This window comes from Vanessa cardui, chromosome 16 (assembly GCF_905220365.1).
Source record: "Vanessa cardui chromosome 16, ilVanCard2.1, whole genome shotgun sequence".
Classification (NCBI taxonomy): domain Eukaryota; kingdom Metazoa; phylum Arthropoda; class Insecta; order Lepidoptera; family Nymphalidae; genus Vanessa; species Vanessa cardui.
The window spans coordinates 4,190,311-4,212,310 of record NC_061138.1 but is presented as its reverse complement, the minus strand read 5'-3'; the positions used below and the strand labels follow the sequence as shown (position 1 = coordinate 4,212,310).

At 31.6% G+C, this 22,000-nt stretch overlaps 1 protein-coding gene across 2 annotated transcripts in view; it reads right to left on the bottom strand.

Annotated features, from left to right (window-relative positions):
- The window catches only part of LOC124536062, a 170,604-nt gene that overhangs the window by 108,963 nt on the left and 39,641 nt on the right, over positions 1-22,000 (bottom strand). For both annotated transcript variants that reach the window (XM_047112489.1, XM_047112487.1), the window contains exon 2: positions 15,733-15,777. The gene's annotated coding sequence lies outside the window, so the exon portion shown is untranslated. The remainder of the gene's footprint in view (positions 1-15,732; positions 15,778-22,000) is intronic.

Here is a 22,000-nt window from a genome sequence, read left to right as displayed (position 1 = left end):
TCGAAATATAATAAAGATTAGAAATTAGGTCTTTTGAAATAACGCAATAACAAATTGTTTTTCTTAAAAAAACACTTATCTTTTTGTCACGTAATTGAACCTTATTATCTATCCTGTCATCTGATCATGTGAACGATAAAAGCTAATATGTCAACTTTCTCCATCGAATATTTCAACTACGGAGCGATCAGTCTTTGAAGATTTCCCAGCGACGGTAATTAGGATTTACAAGCAATTTGACGTGGTACAGTGGCCGAGAAGTGTGAACACGAAAGCATGATCATATTTTCCCGTAATCGTTCACTGAAGTCGGATCGCTGCCCAATAACACCTCGAATTCCACTTAGCTAATGAATGTTATACGGAACAAGGTATGCCTTGCCTTACTTAGCGTGAACTTTAGGCAGTCTTAGGCAATATTTTGGATCATAACATAGATACTTAAATATTAATAATTTATCTTCTTTTGGTACTTATAGCCTCATTTGTTTTATTACTTGCGTATGTCAGAACACATTTACGATTTTTTTCTTACATATTTGATGATTAGTTTGTGGTATACTGTGTGGTAATAATTAAAAATGGTATAAGAACCGTTACCGTTCATTATGTTCTAATAAACTTTGCTTTACTCCTTGTTTTCCAAGTTAATCAAAATCCTGCAGACCGTCTATTTAGGAAAGTAGTGTATTACGGTCAGTTCTCTGATAGAAATCAACTGGAAAAATATTAAAATAAACGGCACTCCTAAGTTTAAAACGTGCACATCAGCGTTTTATTTTGCATTAATATTAAGTTATTAATAAATTTAAAACTATATATTACTCTTAATTGTATTACCTTACATTTATTAATATTTGCGTATAGCATATTATTATTAACTATGTGATTTTATGTATGAATTGCGTCTTTCATTGTAAGAGACCCAAAAATTAAATAATTCTGTCAAAAATCCAATAATATTCCATAACACAAATTAACAGAATTCAAGCAAGAATATCAGCGTATACTAAACAACCGAATGTCTTTCTGAGAAAGCGAACACACAAAAGTGAGAAAGATGAAAGCATGATCATATTTTTTCGTAATCGTGATCTCATGTTCTCAGACCTTCACAATGGCGTTTGTAAATAAAACGCTATACAGAACGTTAGTCTGTAAGTACGCGTTATGAAAGTGTTGCGCCATCACTCAACGACTTTTGGCTTTAATACTAGATGCAATTAATTAAACAAAACTTTCGCTTTCGTGATACGTGGGATTAATCTGTTATGATGTAGAATGACGTTAGGCTTGAATAATTATATCATACATTAATTATGATGATAGGTTTTGTAGCAAAGTTATTGTGTGCGTTTAGGATACGCCCAAAAAGTGACATGTCAAACATGATAGCAAGATCAAAACATACTTTGTTCAAGTGGAGGTTCGAGCACTTTTGAGTTGTAATTTTACATGACTGCATTAAAGACCATGTTTTTTATTCTCGAACCTTCGAGATGACTACATTTATAAGGTAATTTAAATCTAAACGGTAGTTTTCTTGAAGGTCCAATCTATCTATCCCGCTGAGTTTCTTTCACCAGTTCTTCTCAGGTTATCACTTCTATTTTCAATAAAGATTTTTGACTTTGACTATCTCTATTCTAAATCATATCAAAAAATTAAAAGACTATTACAGTGACGTCATTTTGTCTGCATTACTTTCGCAATAGATCGACTAATTTGTAATTGTTACACACAATATCGTCAGACCACTTGGAGTGATAACTTCTAATTAAATAATTATTTTCATGTACATACATAATACGTATTAAGAAATATTCGACGACAACGAGACGTCCCGTTTCTATTGTCTCAAAGAAGTGTCACGCGAAAGGCGTGACGATAATTGTCTTATCTCTTTGTCTCTTTGCAAATTCATTTTCAATTCCTAACAACCGTTCTATATAAGCTACATATATCACGAACGAAATTGCTTTTCAATTCTCTAATAAATTTACTACGTCCCGATTTTTCCGTCCCGCGAAATGTTAATGACAAAAATAAATACACAATTAACAACACTACTAAGTATGGCTAATATAAAACGGCTACCAATCAGACATAACAAATATACCTTTATAAATTACAGCAACAAAAAATGTTCAATTATGTTAATAATAGGTTACCAGTTATCAATAATTGTTTTGCCGTGAGCAATATTAAGTCACTTTAAATTTACAATAGTCTGTTACAACAAACATTAAATCGAAAATAATTATTAGTATGATTGACAATACGAATAAGTCATATCGCTACTTTCGGTTTTAATTACTGCTTTGACATAGCCTTGATTGAATAATACAACGAAGACTTTGAGAGTCGTGATTTTAAGACTAAAGACTTAAATAAATTGACATTTTTTTGAAATATATAAATACTCTTTACACACCGTATTTTATTAATTCAAATTTCGATTAGGAATGTGATATGATGATATACAAATGATTGAGCTGAGATGGCCCAGTGGTTAGAACGCGTGCATCTTAACTGATGATTGCGGGTTCAAACCCAGGCAAGCACCACTATATATACATATGTGCTTAATTGTGTTTATAATTCATCTCGTGCTCGGCGGTGAAGGAAAACATCGTGAGGAAACCTGCATGTGTCTAATTTCATCGAAATTCTGTCACATGTGCATTCCACCAACCCGCATTGGAACAGCGTGGTGGAAAATGTTTCAATCTCTCTCCTTAATGGAAGAGGAGGCCTTATCTCAGCAGTGGGAAATTTACAGGCTGTTACTTTACTTTACTTTTTACTTTATGTGATATGATTCGAAATTTGATCAATTGAAATTCTGGATATGTTGTGTTCTGGTTATGTGTTTTGCCAGTATATCATCCAAACATCTGGGTATCTCTATTATGGATCGATAATTTGAAATTGTAAACCAGAATGTCCCAATTCCTTAGATCCTCTTCGGGAGTCTCCTCATGAGATTATATATTACTTGTCTTTAAATTTGGAGTATTTAATGAAATCGATTTTTTAGTATCACTTTGCGTCATTAAATTCAATCACTCGATTGAAACGCCAACTGGTGTTACGCATACTTTTATTAAATTACAATTTCAACACAAAGTCAACTGGCCCACAAGATTATTTCTCCATTCAGAATAATAAATTGATAATTATATAGAATTGAAATCTATCGAACTCTGTACAACGCCCAGTGCCCAAACGTTTAAGTAATAACAATGAATACGTAATCTGTATTCATTTTAATAAATTTATCATTAATTTATAAGAATACTGGATCTCGTCCACGGCTTCTCCTTGGGGTCATAGGTTTAGATATAAAAAGTAACCTTCCTGGCGGTTCAAGCTTGCTTCATTTAAATTTGGTTCAATGTTTTAGATGTGAAAGCGAAACAGAGTTGCTTTCGCAATTATAATTTTGGTAGTTATTCCAATAATTTATCGCAATCTTAACGCCTTTTTTCTATCTAAAACAAAGAAAACTGGATGACATAATATTTAAAATGTCTTCTAAAACAAGCTGGATCTTCTAGCATACGTTTTATATTTTCGAATAAGGAATTGGTCTCCACATTTATTTATAATCATTCACCACGGTCAACGATCACAATACATTTCATTGTCCTATTAATCTATTTTTTCAACACAATTGTCGTAATTTATTTGTTCTTATTCCATTTATTTGGTTCAGTGAAGTTTATAACATAGTAAAGAAAATGAAACCAGTAGAATTCACGACGTCAGACTGGCCTGCTTATGGATGCTTTTGATGTCCCGGAACTATATGTGTGATCGATGAGTTTTGCAATAGGCGTTTGGAAAGAATTCCTTTCTCAAGTTTGGTGACATATATGTTCCATTCCACTGAAAATCTCATGACATTACTTATTCGTCTATTCAGATCAGCTATCATAATGTACGAATGTAAAAAAAAATTGGTCTTAAAATATCTTAATATTATTCTAAGTTACATACAATTCCATCAAAGCTTCCAAGGTTATTCAATATAAGGTTCTCATCATAGTACTATATAAAGTCTTAATCTAACACTTAATAGTTAGTAGTAGATAGTACGTCCGTCTGTGCTTTGCGTGGTATGTGAACAAATGCCACGCTTTACTCCGCCCGTTACGTTATTTGAAATGTCAGAATCGTGATTTTTGTCGTGAAATATTTCGTAATATATACTGTGCAACGTTGCTGGTATATCGGTAAACCTAATTTTAAACGATCATAGATTTGTATTTCGAACAACCGTATGACTAATTTTATTTGGCTCATAGCATAAACCTACACTTGTTCTGCAATTACACACTGTTTCTAAACGAAACAATGGGTTCAGCTTTATTGGATATCAATCTTGAAGGGAAATATCCTTTGTGGTAAAGTTCACTAACACAGATAACATTAGTATTTGCCGAGATTCCCAGCTATCTAGATAATGCGGTTATAATGACAGTATTATAAGAGATGTAGAAAGTTCGCTGGATTATTTAAATGAGGTCTCCGCCATTTGATTCGCTTACATTATTCATAGCTAAAATAAATAGAGCAATGCGAATTTTATCTTAGTATTGAAAATTAAATGCGCCATGAGACTAGACGATTCAAAATTATGGCTTACCGTGGAGCGGTACAACAGCAATCTTCAATTTAATGCCAATATAACAGTTTCATGGTCTAAAAATCTTGGCAATTCGTGTGAATTAGCAAATTGGAACGATCTATAAGGAATCTATAATCCTTTTAAGCATGACTTATATCTAGTTGTAGTAACAGTAATGTGAACACGTAAATATTATATGACTAGAAAGCACGCCATGTTTATTTATTTTTAATTTAATTGGGCAACATCACATACATTACTCTTATCCCAATACTAAAGCACTTGTGTTACGAAAAATCAGAACTAACGACGATACCCACAAACGCCCAGACCCAAGACAACATAGAAAACTAATGAACTTTATTTCGGGACCTTGGAGTGATGTACTCAAATATGAAAACCGATACACACTACTTGACCACGGAGGTCGTCTTAAAAATCTTGGTCTTTTAAAAAACATTTTGGCCTTATTAGCCAAAACGTTAATGTTTTCTGAAATACAGTCTACATCTACGACGTAATAGTAAATTATATGTTCCTGGACTTGGTCCTAAGAATGGATTAAGATCCACGTATTCTATCTTCTAGGTATTTATGACTTGTATATAAACTAGTTTATTTATTATAACACGTTTTCTAATCGAATGGATAGTGTATTGGAGTCGTTTGAAGAATTTGCTTTTGTCACGCCTGACCTTGCGTTGCGGAAGAAATGTATATGAATCGTATTACCTTATCTACTTCTTGTATTTCAATACAGCTTTCAATCATAGTATTACGGTTTTTTATGTATGTGTCTATTCGCTTTGATGTAATGCGTCTTAGCCGATGATTGCGGGTTCAAACCCAGGCACCACTGAATATCCATGTACTTAATTTGTGTTTGTAATTTATCTCGTGCTCGGTGGTGAAGGAAAACATCGTGAGGAAACCTGCACATATGTGTATTCTACTAACCCGCATTGGCACAAGAACAGCGTGGAAGGGAGAGGAGGCCTTAGCCCAGCAGTCAGACATCTCCAAATCACTTTCGATATATCGTCCCATGCAGTTATTCTTACTACTGTATAGACGCTATTGTTAATTTAGAGGATTTACAACTACACTATTAGATACAAATTTCAATTGTTTTTTTTAAATGGACGAGAAGTATACAGAAATAAATAAAATAAGTCGTTTACCTAGACTTTAGGTAGAGAATATTTAATTTGAATGTTCTCGCTTTAATAACAAAATGATTAGCAACACTTTACAAACTAAACAACTATGGCTTAACCAGGTTTTTGTTATTTATTATTAACTGTGACATCAACTATGAATTTTTTCTAGTCACGAATTATTTACACAATATTTCATCACTATATTTATACATTATTTCATTTTGAAATTATTTATTTAAGATATGTCTACATATAAAATACACTAGTTGTGAGAAAAAACTGATCCCTGTTTAAACCGCAGAAGGGGGTGATTTCTAAAGATTATTAGTACACCTCCATACCATCTTTAGAGCATATGTATCTTTAAAATTTTATATGTCTCTGCTACTTAAAAACAAGGGACTTTAATACAAACTTCCAAGTCCCGTTTTACCCCCTTAGGGATGAAGAATAGTAAAATCGATTACCTGCCATATTTCGAGTTTGTCGGTGTTATAGTTTCTGATTTTTTAATTAATCAGTCAGTAGTATTTCGCTTATATATTTTTATAATTTTCGTGTTAATTGTTCTTTAAAATTATTCATTATAGCAATCCGAGTTATAAGAAAAACAAAATTGATGGTTATACATTTCACAACGATTATAATCGGCTTACGTCGAACAAAACTGAACGAGCGATTCGTTGGTCGTTCAATTTATTTTCAAAGACTTATCATTCACATAATAGCTTTTTCCATTCAAAATGTTTTACCATCTATTTATTTTTTAACGGTTCATCCTTGACTTTTACGTATAATATTAGCATTTATTCGTGAACAACAGAGTATACGATTTGTGACCGTAATACAAAAACTCTTTGGTCACGAACTTTTTAAATTTTAATGCATACTACAACCTTGAATAGTTGTATTACGAAGCGATTGTCTTGTACTTACGTTTGTTGAAACATTTCTATGATATATTATGGTGTTCTTTCAAAACGTTATATAAAATTACTAGCGACCCGACCCGGATTCGCACGGGAGCAATACTGATACTAAATATACTACAGAAGATATTTTTTTACGACTTCACATTACATACTACTAAATTTGTCAGTGTTTCTTTACTATATTGTCCATGTATTACATACAAAAACCTTCCTCTCGAATCACTCTATCTATTAAAAAACCACATCAAAATCCGTTGCGTAGTTTTAAAGATTTGAGGACAAAGGGACATAGGAACAGAGAAAGCGACTTTGTTTTATACTATGTAGTGATATGATTTATATATCGACCTATTCCTTCTAGCTTTAATAACCTATATTGAAACGTCAAGATTGCCGCCAAAAAGACTGCTTTTCTTAAACGACGATATTTTTTATACTGTGTAAACGTTAAAAACATCGTTATAATTTTTAATGGAATAGTTTCAATAACAATACTTGAAGTACAAACTACAGGGACAATTCTCCGGATCCACGGTCCGTTGCTCTCATCTGCACAAATGTTGAAATAAGGAGTATTTCGTTCCATTATCGACCTTATTGCCTCGGCATAAAAACTATTTCTTACTTAAAAGAGGTTTAATAGTAGTCAAGGTTGTCCTAACACCTTGACGTTTGATTCGAAGTGAATCGGTTTCCGTAAAATCGGAAACTTAATTAGACACAGATTCATAAAATGCAGGTCTTGAGGATTGAATATGAGGATTTGTAAATTTAAACCTTTGTCATATTACAACAAATGATGACAACGTTACTAACTGTTTTGAAATTTATCTTACAACAACAGCATGTAAATTCCCACTGCTGGGCTAAAGGCCTCCTCTCCCTTTGAGGAGAAGGTTTGGAACATATTCCACCACGCTGTTCCAATGCGGGTTGGTGGAATACACATGTGGCAGAATTTCTATAAAATTTGTCACATGCATGTTTCCTGACAATGTTTTCCTTCACCGCTGAGCACGAGATGAATTATAAAGACAAATTAAGCACATCAATCAGCGGTGCTTGCCTGGGTTCGAACCCGTGATCAACGGTTATGATGCATGCATTCCAATAATTGGTATTTTCTTTTCTGTATGTGCCAGTCTATAAGATAGTTTAAATTTGGCCTAAACATTGAATTGTAGTTGCTTCTCTCAGTATATGTTCTTCATATGGTCATTTCTCACGAACCAGTAGCAGATATGTCGTTTTGAATGTGGTGGGATTTTATCTCGAATCTTGGTATTCGTTTCAAGCTGGACGTCTTTGACCTACAAGATTTTGCATCATTCTCGATTATTATGTAAAATACCTGTTTTAAATAACAATATTTGCAAGTCGATATCTGACATATTTTTATTAATATAAAGTTGATCGTATACTATAATTAAATTAATATATAGTTATTAAATAGAATTATTTAATAGACTAAGCCGATTGACTTGGTATTTTCTCATTGTCAAAGTTTACAATTGCAAGAAAATACTAAAAATATGTCATATATGTTATATGGTATTGATGATTATATATTACTAGCGACACGCCCCGTCTTCGCACGGATGCTATGCAGATACTGAATATACTACAGAATTAGTTTATTTTCGACATCATATTTGAAACTTCTCAAAATTTTCAATGTTGCTTTATTATATTGTATGTGTATTATATACAAAAACCTCCCTATTTAATCTCTCCCTCTATTAAAAAAAACCGCATCAAAATTCGTTGTATAGTTTTAAAGATAGGTACATAGGGATATAGGGCCAGAGAAAGCGACTTTGTTTTATACTATGTTCACTACATAGTTAAGATATATCATTCATACATTTACTATGATGACGAACTATATGAGCTCTGTATTAACTACTTATTAGTTCGGCTTAAAGTATTTATATTATATTATATAGTAGTTCGATCAGTAGTATTAATTATAGTACTGATAAACTTAGTATAGTGTACATACAATGCGATATGTTTGAACGTTATTTTAATACCAACTTGACAACCAGAAATTCCATTTTCAAATAAATATTAAAGTTCATAATGCCAAAAGTATATTGGAACAAAATAAAAATCCTAGTTAATAATAAATGAATCGTGTATGGGGAGCTTTAATCGGTACCCCAAATACGGTGCGGTCAATTAAAATGGACGCGATAAACGACACGAAGGCGATACTGTCGTAATATTGACACGGCCACTGCCTACGCTTCGGATAAAATGAAATACATTTATCGTCTGATTTACTCAGTTTTTTATATTTAAAATGACAAACGATAAATATGACGAAACATCATAAATATATTTTAAATCTTGTTGTTTATTTTTAATTAAATAATTAATAATTATAAAGTAATTTTAAAGTTATTCTACCGCCAAATGACAGTACTCAGTATTGTTGTGTTCCGGTCTGAAGGGTGAGTGAGCCAGTGTAACTACAGGCACAAGGGACATAACATCTCAGTTCCCAAGGTTGGTGGCACATTAACGATGTAAGGAATAGTTAATATTTCTTACAGCGTCATTGTCTATGGGCGATGGTGACCACTTACCATCAGGTGGCCCATATGCTCGTACGCCAACCTATTCCATAAAAAAAGTATCTGTTGGATTTACCATTGATGAAGCTTTACCTAAAGTACTATGATAAAGTCCTCGTTTACGTCCAGCAAGGTATTCCATACAACCCTGTCAAATTAACAGATTATCTTGGAAAAATGACAGTCATCGTTTACGCCCAATAAGGTATTCCATACAACTCTGTCAAATTAAGAGATTATTTTTCAAACTGTAATTAGGTCTCTCTCTCTAGAAAATGTCGGTTGTTATACATGTGCATTGTATGTGTGTAATGAGGATAAACGATCGAACACACCTGTCCAGCGAAGCGGGAACAACAAAAAGGCATCGAAGTCACTGCGTCGCGCAGGTGTGGCCGTAACTTTACATACGATTCCGTATCACGGTTGCTTTCGCTTCTCCGCGAATATAAGTTCTATTTTTAAAAACCTATGTAAAAAATGAAAAAATACTTTAGATAGATTTAACAGTTAAAAAAAAACAGAATAATGTTACATCATTGCTTCATAATTAAAACAAAAAAGTTAAAACGTACTGATTTTGCATCCAATATTATCTGTGATACGTTCAAAACTCTTCTAAAATATAAACTCGCCGATGGCCGTGAAATGAATAAATAAATACAGTGATATTTCCTCTTACAGACTTTGAATCATTCCGAGGAATCGAAAACAAATACACATTTCGATTTCTCATTAATAATAATCAGTATAATTTATTTTAATAATATGTAATTTCTGATCGCACGGTTTTCATTTAGTGCTGTCTGGCAACATCGATATTATTGTTCTAGTTTTAATATTAATTAAACATATATTAATATTCTGTATAATCCATTCGAGACGTTTTTTAATATAAGTAAATATAATACAAGGTTTTTATTGGTTGACATAGTTAATTATCAATTTTATCATATGGTAAATTTTATTTCATTTTTAAATTTCGAACATGATTTAGATTTAGTATGCTAGAAGTACGTTTCTCTATTATTATATTTATTGTAGCCAAATCATAACAATGACTGCTTATAAAATTAGATCTACTAAACTAGACTTACAGTTTTTTTATAAAAAAAAAAACCTTCAAAAACCTAATGACACGATTAATAATTTACCGATAAGACATGTATCCTCAACTGTACTTAGACGAATAATAGATGATTCTTAAGTGTCAAAAAGAAGACAGTTCGCCTAAAAAGTATTTGCACTGCAATTTCATTGGTGAGTAAACATTTAAACCGTCTAAAAGCCAAAGTAGTGCACATAACTCATACAAACTTTGAAGTGTGGGCAGACCAACTTGCATACAAAAACAATCATTAAAATCTCTTTCTCTTATGTAAATCTATGAAATATCGATAGACGTATTAATGAATAAAACAATTCTCTTAACTTGATAGTCTGGTTTCACGGGCGAACTGAGGCCAATTTGGTTATATGTTATTATAATAATGAGAGAATAGCCTGCAGATGCCTCACGTATAGCGATTTCATCATCGATGTTAAAGGGCCAAGCTAAATTATTCGTTTAATCTATGTATGTATGAAATTGAACTCTCTGATGTTAGAAATAGAATTCAAAATTTAATGATAAGAATGGAAATGCAACGGCACGTTTTGATGTTAAAAATATCGATTGTAATGATCGATAGTTTAAATTGCATTTAGGTTGCGTGTTCCCCTATTACATATCGATATGAGTATCCGAGTATTCAGTTTGAGGATACTTAAGGTTCAATTTTATTTTCCCTAATTTATTGTAATTTGAGCCATACACTCATTTTCTTTTCTCTCACACAACACATTAATATATAATACACATTTTTGTAATATATACACGTTTTCATGTAAGTGATTAAATCTTATTTTAGTACATGTATGCAATTTACTCAGAATGGGAATAGAAAATACATATTATTACTATATTCTGAAGACTCATATTTATTAGAGGTGTAAAAAATTTGATACTGTATATACAATCTGTCAAAGCATTTTACATTTCGTCCAATTTCAACAGATATGTAATAAATTCAATTCATCGATATTCGATACTTTTTGCTAAGACATACACAACACTAAATATGCACTTTGACGTATTCACGACAATGACATGCTCTGCTTGCTCTTAGAACGTGCCAAAAATTTTAAATCTACCAAATAGCCTTACTCGAAACAAACTCACACAATATCCAGTTTAGCGTTATTATGATTCTGAAGATGTCGAAATATCTACTATTGACCTTTTGAAGCTATTGTCAAGCTGTAAAAATTGTGTCATTGTCATTTTTTTATTAAAAAAAAAACTTGAACGAATTTTAATATTTCAATAATTTAAAATAAATTTAGAACAATGAATCTGCAACCGATTTTAGCTTTAATAAGATTCTCATCGTCGAGAATCTTATTTGACAGCTGTCAGAAATCAAATTATAATCCCTTTAGACATGACAATATCTTTGAACACTATTTGTATTGTCAATCATAAGCCGATTATACTAAATGGCAAAAATAACGTTTTAAATATCAGCATATATTCTAAAATGTCATAAAAAAGTACTTATACTGTTGTATACCTTTTGTTTTAAGTATTGTTTTGTTTTCTAATTTTAAAATAGGAGCATGACTTTTTTTTAATTTAAATATTTAAGGCAATGAAGTACATTTTTGCGGATAAATCTCCATGTACTTACCTATTCTGATGAAATATATATAGACTAGATATTCATTCAGTTAGACACGTCATAATTTATGTTACTTGTCATTGATATTAAAATTTTGATCGAATTCTTAAATATACTAAATCATTGACATTATCAACGTTAAATTCTTAATTAATACATATTATAAACATTAATTCTATAGGTCACTCTGGCCGAGACCTCTAACTTACATAACTCATTATGAATTTTTAATCTCCGACCGGGCGAAAGTAACATGACTTTGACATCGCTGTGTGATTTCGATTTTCACCGTGACAGAGCTGTTGAAACAGTTTAAGGCAGTCATACTTTAGATTTACAGCGCTTTATCGCTTGAAAATACAATTTTCGCAAAATATCTTTTAATTCGTCTACGCCAATCACGTGACGACTATAAAGAGTATCGTTAGAAAACTGACCAATCAACGCAGAATAAACAGTATGTAGGTATATTTTTTGAATTGCACTAATTCTTCCTTATTTTATTTAATAACTTATATAAAATGAAACAGACTCTTTGAAAGTGCTTTTTAATAAGCCTTTTTTGCTTATAAAGTCTATATATTGAGAAAGGCGAAATTAACGCGAGCAAAACTTACCACACTGGTTAGTGATATCAAAAACGGACAATTGCCATTATATTAATTAAAAAATACGTTTATAAACAAACGGGCGCCAATAGAATATAATAATTAATTAATTGAATTAATATAAAAATAAAATAAGTTCTCTTTTAGACGGAAACGGATAAGATATGATATTATTATTTCAACGGTAAATAAATAACGGTATCAAGTAGATACAACCGTATACTTTACGTAAAATTAATAATAATAATAAAGCACTTCGGTGTGTGTCGCAATAAGATTTAATCGTGTGTTGTTTTTATAGCACATCATAGCTTTACAAATTTGGTGGACGTCTAGTTTTATAGATACGCTCTGTATTTGTTACAAATCATGAGATGTCGTTTTAAGTTGAGACCTAATTATTATTAGAGAATTTTATTCATTTATTACTAATTTAGTTTCGCAATTCTATTTAATTTACATTAGTTTAATAGGTTTATAATAATTTATAATCAGTGGAATAATTTGCAACCTATATATGCTATAGTGTTTTTTTTTTCATTTGTAACATCTTGCCTGTCGGTTTAGTGTAATATTTTGTGACAACAGGAAGCCGGGGAAGCTGGAAAACTTTGAAAAAAAAATATATGCGAATTTAAATGATGATGATAGTGATTTGTTTACTACTGCAATTTATACTAGTATTATGAAGAGCTAAAGTTTCCTGTTTATATTCTAAGGGTAAATCTCTGGACCTAACGTTTCGATTATAATTTTTAGCTAGGTAGAGAGCTACATTATTATTGTAGTTATTAATAGATAGACTCTGTGCGAAGTCGGGTCTACGCTGACGTATAAACTATTATGTTTTGTACAATTTTATTAGTTTTGAAACAGCACTTTGATAATTAGAAAGAAACAAAATATAATGTTTGCAATTTAAAATCATTTGTAAAGTACGCTGAAATAATAATACGAGTTAAAAAAGTTTCAAGTCTCACTTCCTTGTTAGTTAAGTGTACGTTTGTTCAGAAAAAACATATAATTTATGGCAATTATGTGCAAATATACCACGCATAATAAACTGGTCTTAATCTTTGCATGATAAAATTATTTATAAATGTCGTAAGTACCAAAATATAAAACGAACAATAAAATTAAATCGACAATTAATTAAATGAAAAAATGTATATTATTAAGGTTAATTAAAACAAATATGCGTTTCAATTTCAGTTTCGTGTTTAAGATTTATTAAATAAATACGAACATATATATTTTAATGAGTACCTAAAACCTTTTATTGCTTATTTTTCACGGGAGATTAAGATCTATTAACCTTTCCATAATAATACATGGTATACGCGACTTTTTTTATGGTACAAATTTGCGGACGAGCATATGGACCACCTGATGGGAAGTGGTCACCATCACCCATACAAAATTACGCTGTAAGAAATATTAACTATTCCTTAAATCGTCACTCTGCCACCTTGGGAACTAAGATGTTATGTCCTTTGTGCCTGTAGTTACACTGGCTCACTCACCCTTCAAACCGGAACACAACAATTGAATATTGTTATTTGGCGGTAGAATAACTGATGAGTGGGTGGTACCTACCCAGACGGGCTTGCACAAAGCCCTACCACCAAGTATTAATATTAAAAGAATAAAGAAGAATTAAAACATCTACCTGAGCTTTTATATTTCTGAGAATAACCTCTTATAGAACGAAATGTTTAAACACGTAATTTATTTACATTGAAGATTGATATCAATTAAAGCTACTGCACAAACTATAGCAGCCTGGAATGGCGGGAATGCTACTAGTATTTTCTCGTTTAATCGTATACTGATTATCGGTGCGAAAAATGAACTAGCCAACTTGACCAGTGTAGGGAATAAATGTCTAAATATTCATTTTAAATAAGTATTATATGCTTATTCAATATGATTTATATGACATAAATTGGTCTACTTAATAATCATTGTTACTTTATATAAAAGGGAAGATTTATTATGGCATTGTATAGTTTAAAATATTGGGTCATGAAAAAAAATCAGCGATACCTACTTCTAGACGGCAGTTATAGTAAGAAACTTTTCATATACATAAATACCTAAATCAAATCAAATTTATTGTATTGTAGTTAACATTACAATAGATAATTTTTAATCGTCAATATTTCAACGCTATCACGACTAGCCTTCAGCGAGAAGAAACGACGTAAGTCACATTTGCTTTTAAATTATCAGAGTTGCCTATATTTATAATGTTTATACTGGCAATCATTCTAAATGCAGGCGTATTATCCAAAGGGTATTCTTACTGAGTAATAACTTTCATTGAATAAATATGATTGTATGTGATATTTTCATATGTGATAATTAAGACTTGAAATTTAAACAAAAATTCCCTTTCGCATATACAGCACTTTGGAGAGCTATGTCCTAGAGTATACTGGAAACCTGGTCACCCTGACCAATTAGCTGACAACTCGTTTCATTTGATCAAATAAATTATGTATCTAAGCGCCAATAATTCACAATGACTCACTCGGAGTCGAGACACAGAGGACATTAAAGGTTAAAGGATAGATTTGACATTTGAAGAATCCAATATGGCGAACGGTTACTCTTTGTTGACTATCAAATTGATTTAATGACTGAAGCAAAAATGTAAACTTAATTTTATATTTCTATATGAATATTTTAGTCATGTGTAGCTTAAACTTTATTTAAATATTAAGCATTACCAAGGTAATAGTTCTATATAGAGTCAGCAACGAAATATATGAAGGTACATATGACAGTATTACTTATTTTCCTCGCGATGATTATCATTCACCCCAACATGCTTTTAAGTGCTGTATTAACACAAATTAAGTAGTGAAAAGAAAGAAAGGCTTAAGCACCAAAATTGTGCTTATGAAAAATGATTTTAAATTTAAAAAATATTAAATTCATTTTCCCATAGTTCGTACTAATATAGCCAAAAAGCATGTCTTCCTTTTCACTGATGACGTAAAAACTAAGGGTGCTTGGTCAGATTTGAGCCGGCAATCATGTGCCAACGGGTCTCAGTAATTTATTCAAATAATAATCGATCTATGACTAAACTAACCTTTACAGTATGATGATATCAGTATATCCAGTCGTTTTAGAGAATCTGTAAAGAAAAAAACACAATTATTCTCAAGTCCATTTACGTAAGTTTTTTTATAAAGTAAAACCAAGTCATTAAATGGAAACTAAGAGTTCTATGACGTCGAATGACATTCAAGCTGAACTATGAACGTCGGGTTCAAAGAACGTACTTTATAAAGCATTCACCGCGAGTACCTCAAACATAAACAGACGCCCACAGCGGAAATCATCTTATAATATACACATCTAAATTAACCGACGTAATATACAACATGTTACTTCCATCGAAAGTGAAAATAACGAAAGTAAGAGGTGAACAGACAGGTTGATCGGCCATTTTGACAAACCTGTTGATCTAAAAATAAACAATTTTAGACTTAATGTTTAATGACGTAGGTTACAAATTCCGTTGTACGATAAGCCGGTGCGTTGGGTGCGGCTAGGATTTGAATACCATTATTGACTACATTACTTTATTCGAAATATTATGTATGATGTGATGAGTTATCTAAGCGCGTTTATCACACACTTAATGTGGAAATTACTGAATATAAAGAGCTTTATGTTTGATATATTTGAGAGTATATTGCATCTCAATACACGAAGAGAAAACTAGATTCTTGACTTACAATATCACATAATTACTCTCGATATAATACCTTGCATGTTCGAAATATATTTACGTAACATACAAATAAATATAAGTCTTATATCTCAGTCACAGAATAGGTGTCAACTTTTCACGTAACTGATTACTTTATTAACAAAAAATTGCAAGTGAAATAATATCCAAAAAAAATAGTTTATTTTGGTTTCATCGCTGATCAAAATCCCTGTTTGCATTTAAATTTAAAACGGTTGGAATTTATTCTGCCTTGACTGTAAGTTGACGACAAATGTAACAGATTTCACATTAAGTATTTTGCTGTTATAGGTAGATTGAGAGGCTAATAATCCACCTGATGTTAAACGATTACCTTCACCCATAGACCGATGGTAAGGAAGTGTCTGTAGTTATAGTGGCTCGGACATCCTTCGCAACGGAACACAACATTACTACTTGAAAGAATAGAATGCTTAATGACTGGATAGTTCCTATCCAGATAAACTTGCACTAAATCCTACCAACAAGTTAATGAGATGATTTATTTTCCTACCGGATGAGATATATTCAAGCTGGACAAACAACTTTGCGTGTAATTCAAGGCTCGGAAGTATTGACACGGTAAACTTCATACAAAAAAAAAACATTTTAATTGATTCAACCATGTTGACCGTTACAGGCCGCCATTGGACCGAAACTATTGTGCTAATATCATTTTATTTTCAGGACATCAAGACTTTTCCTAATTTTCCATGAAATAAGTAATACGATTGATTGATTAATTGATAAATAATATACACTTGGAAATGGAATGGAAAAACCCTAACAAATGTCCAAAAGCTTGATAGAAATATACAAAGTTAATTCACATGTTATTTCGAAATTAATTGCAACAAATTTAAATATATTCACTAAAAATTGACTCTGTGCCTCGAGCGATAGAGAGATGACAGGAACAACGTGTAACGGATAAGGCTGCCTGCCTTAACGTAATAGCTGATCTGATTACGTAAGATTTACCGCCGGACGCTAATGACAAATGCTGAGGGGAAGTTTAATGAACTGTAGTTTTTTAGCTCACCTTGTTTTCATGATAAGTTAATGATACAAGGGAAGTTGTAATTACGATACTTTTTTAAAATATTTGCTGTTTTCTTAACGTTCGAGATTTTAAAGGGTTTTTTGATTAATCAACTATAGTTTCTAATTATATATTCGATGACGTTGTTAAGAATATGCACAATTAAAAATGTACTCTTATCGAAAATTGTAAAGCTACCATCGACTCCAAATCATCATCATAATTATCATTACGTAGTATAAAACAAAGTCGCTTACGCTGTTTGTCTGATCTTTCCAATTACGTAAAGGATTTTGATGCGTTTTTTTTAACAGATAGAGTGATTTGAGGGGAGTTTTTTTTTTTGCATATAATACAAAGACAATATAGTAAAGTAACACTGCTCATTTTAGAAGTTTCTAATGTGGTTTCATAGCATTGCATCCGGGCGAAAGAGGGCGGGTCGCTAGTACAGATATCAAAAATCAAAATAAACTTTATTCGCGTAGGCTTTTACAAGCACTTTTGAGTCGTCATTTAACAAATAAGAGAAGCTATGATCGGTTCGAAAAGTAGATTCTAGCGAGAAGAACTGGCAAGAAACTCAGTAGTTACTCTTTTTTTATATGAAATGAAAGATCTATTCAGAATACGTTTAAAACATCCACAAACAATTTTAAAAAAGGAATACTAACCACACTGACACGCTTTTAGTTTCTGTTCTTTAACACAAACGTATTGTTTACTCACAACGGGGGGTCAAAGATCCCTTAACAAATTATGACATAGCATAATAACTTTTATGCTAATACAAATAAGAGTTAAATCATATCCATAAGATTTATATAACTCTGAGATCCGTGGCGTTGAACTCTATTGTACGCTCATTGAATCCTAATTAAGTGTAATTATATTACCACGTGTTACTCGTTGAATAAAGGCTCATATTAAAATTATATGAACTGCAGCATATAGTCATATATTAACAATCATATATGACATTTAACATAACACTGTTTTCATATAACTCTTATATTTGCTATAAGAGGTATTTATATTTTTTTTTCTTTGATTTTTTGTGTAATGTATATTTTATGAGTTTACTTTATAACTTTATTTTTTGTTTTTGGAATTGATTTCTTTTTTAATCGGCACAGTCGTATTTTTTGTCTGTTTCTTTACATTTTATTTGTTTTACATAATGAGTTAGCCTGAAAGAGTGACGTACATGGTAATATTTTTTAAGACTTGATTTATAGAGAATTAAATACTTTGTAAATTTATTTACTACGTTTATATATATGTAAATTAATGTACTTTTGTTTATATAAACACGCGTATGTATTCATTCACCAAGAAAAATTGGTCAGTGATGATCAGTGACCACAAATATGGCAAAAAAGAGAAACATATTTAGACAAGACGGTGACGATTTAAATCATCTACATTCTTAACGAACAGGCTTAACGCCCATTTTAAATATTTCAAACACAAATATTGGATTGGATTGCGTTTGTTTTTTAATAGATAGAGTGCTTCAAGAAGAAGTTTTCTGTAAATAATACACGGACAATATAGTAAAAAAGAAACACTGATAATTTTAGAAGTTACTAATGTGATGTCGTAAATAAACAAATTCTGTAGTATATTTATCATCAGTATTTTACCCGTGCGAAGCGATCGAATCGCTAATATATTCATAAAACGTGCATCGGATCAGTTTTCTCTAAATATTTAAGTTACACAACATCAATTAAATGGCGATAACTATATCACTTATCGATACGAAAATAACGTTACGTAAACTCTGATACACGTTTGTAACTCGTTTTGTAATTACATTTTGTTCGCGATTTTCGTATAAGTAAAAATCTTTGACGTATGAATTAAAACGACAATTTTACAATCGAATCGAAAAGAAAATGTTTTTGGAAATCTATTCGATATTAATATTATAAATGTGAAAGTAACTCTTTGTCTGTCTGTCTTCCCTCAGTCACGACGAAAACGATGAACCGAATTTGATGACATTTGTATGAAGCCAAAAACGCCCAAAAACGCGAGATAGGCCGCGGGCGACTACTAGTATTGTACCACTATCCGTGTTTATTTATTTTAGGAAGGTAGCCTTAATAGTGGTATGTCAGTGCTAGATGACCTTACCTTACCTACTAATGTTCTATATTCCTTGTCTCTGTAATTCACAGTTCGTCCGCCTTATAACAACCATAATGTGTAATAATTCTTAGAATGCCTGATATGTTAACTATTTTTTAATATATGTATTTTGTTTATAAGATTTTTCAATAAAAAAGTATTCATTTACTCGTTTACAATGGTTGTTGTTTACACTACGTTGAGTTCCATCACTAATATCTATACAATTACAACAACAACAACAGCCTGTAAATTCCCACTGCTGGGCTAAGGCCTCCTCTCCCTTTTAGGAGAAGGTTTGGAACATATTCCACCATGCCGTTCAAATGCGGGTCGGTGGAATTCACATGTGGCATATTTTCTATGAAATTTGTCACATGCAGGTTTCCTGACGATGTTTTCCTTCACCGCTGAGCACGAGATGAATTATAAAGACAAATTAGGCACATGAATCAGCGGTGCTTACCTGGGTTTGAACCCGCAATAATCGGTTAAGATGCACGCGTTCTAACCACTGGGCCATCTCGACTCTTCTATTAACTTTACCTATATTTACGGAAACCAACATCATCCTTTATAAAACTCTAAGCGTAATAAAGTACAGAAATAAACACATACCATTGTTGAATGCATGATAAAGCGTTACTAATTTAAACGTCGATTCTCATAAAACATTTCATTATTCAAATAACACCATTATCATGTGAAAATCCTTGGACATTGTTGTTCTTAATAACAGTTTTCTTAAATACTTTTTAATTGTTATTTGGTTTAAATTCTGTGAATATTATACAATGGCTGTTTTTCTGTACATATAATTACGTGCGTGTCAAAATAGCATGACATATGTCGGACAGAAATCAAATACATAATAACTTTAAATACATATTTTTTTACAAAGTTTTATGTACTATATCAGAAACGGCCTGGAGACAAATGTTTTATTCTAGAAATAATAAGATTATCAACGTTAAACAGAAATCATTTATGATCGTTACATTTTCAAACGTTTTTTGATATTCTAATTTGTTATTAAGAATGCGAATAAAAAAATTAATCTCTATTACTTAATATTATAAATTTATTTTAGTAATAAAATATACTTAAGTATTGTACCTAAGAATGTATGTTGTGACCGTCTTAAAGAGTCGCACACTTTATTAATAATATAAATATGTTTTTATGTTTAACATGTATAAGTGTAGCGACTGTTGATGGTCCTTTATAACAACAACAACAACAACAACAGCCTGTAAATTCCCACTGCTGGGCTAAAGGCCTCCTTTCCCTTTGAGGAGAAGGTTTGGAACATATTCCACCACGCTGTTCCAATGCGGGTTGGTGGAATACACATGTGGCAGAATTTCTATGAAATTTGTCACATGCAGGTTTCCTCACGATGTTTTCCTTCACCGCTGAGCTCTAGATCAATTATAAAGACAAATTAAGCACATGAATCAGCGGTACTTGCCTGGGTTTGAACCCGCGATCATCGGTTAAGTTGCACGCGTTCTAACCACTGGGCCATCTCGACTCATTATCTCGACTTTATAAATAAATTAATAAAATAAATAAATAAATAACACGGTAACTATTAAGTCAAAATAAAGTAATCATATTAAGTTTAAAAGTAGATGATATAGAGGCTTTAAAATAAACAATAGTTGTATATTGTTTAAATGGATATTGTTTGTTTAGATTCTAACATATACTTGTATTATTCTTAACAAAAGAATATTTATAAAAGAGAACGTAACTGTTTCTATACGTTCGAGCTGCTAGACCTCCAAAGCAACAATTATAATGCGTTCTGAGACTTATAAGGATCGCTCTACAAGTGTTAAGCGAAGCTATGTAACGCGATGGAATGCAATAGATTTGCTCTAGAAAAAAATATTATTGAGTCCATATAAGGTACATGATTGAAAGTAAAATGCTTATAAACTAAAATCATTAATTGTTATATACTTATGATTTTGATGTATATTATAACATAAGCTGTAATTTATTTTCTATACTCATTTTAATCACATTGCGTTCTTCTGTGGCTTTTTTCGAAACAACACAAGTAGTACGAGCAAAATTCGTCGTTATGGGTTGTCTGCCATATATTACACACCTTTTCCGAAATACGCTTTATAGTCTGGTATAAGTTTTATTTATAATGTAACAGCAATCGTTTCAAATAAGGAACACATACAATCGCTTACTCATTACCTATAGATAGATAAGATTTTTTTAAATATAGACTATGGTTTTAATTTTGTCGTATTAACACAATTTTATACATAATACATTTAAAGCGACATATGTATAGGGCTGAACGTTATATTAGAACGATATAAAGCGATTATACCCTACTGATATGCAGCGCTATTTACCGCTTTATTTCTGTGATCAAAGTACCTTACTACAAATGGTACC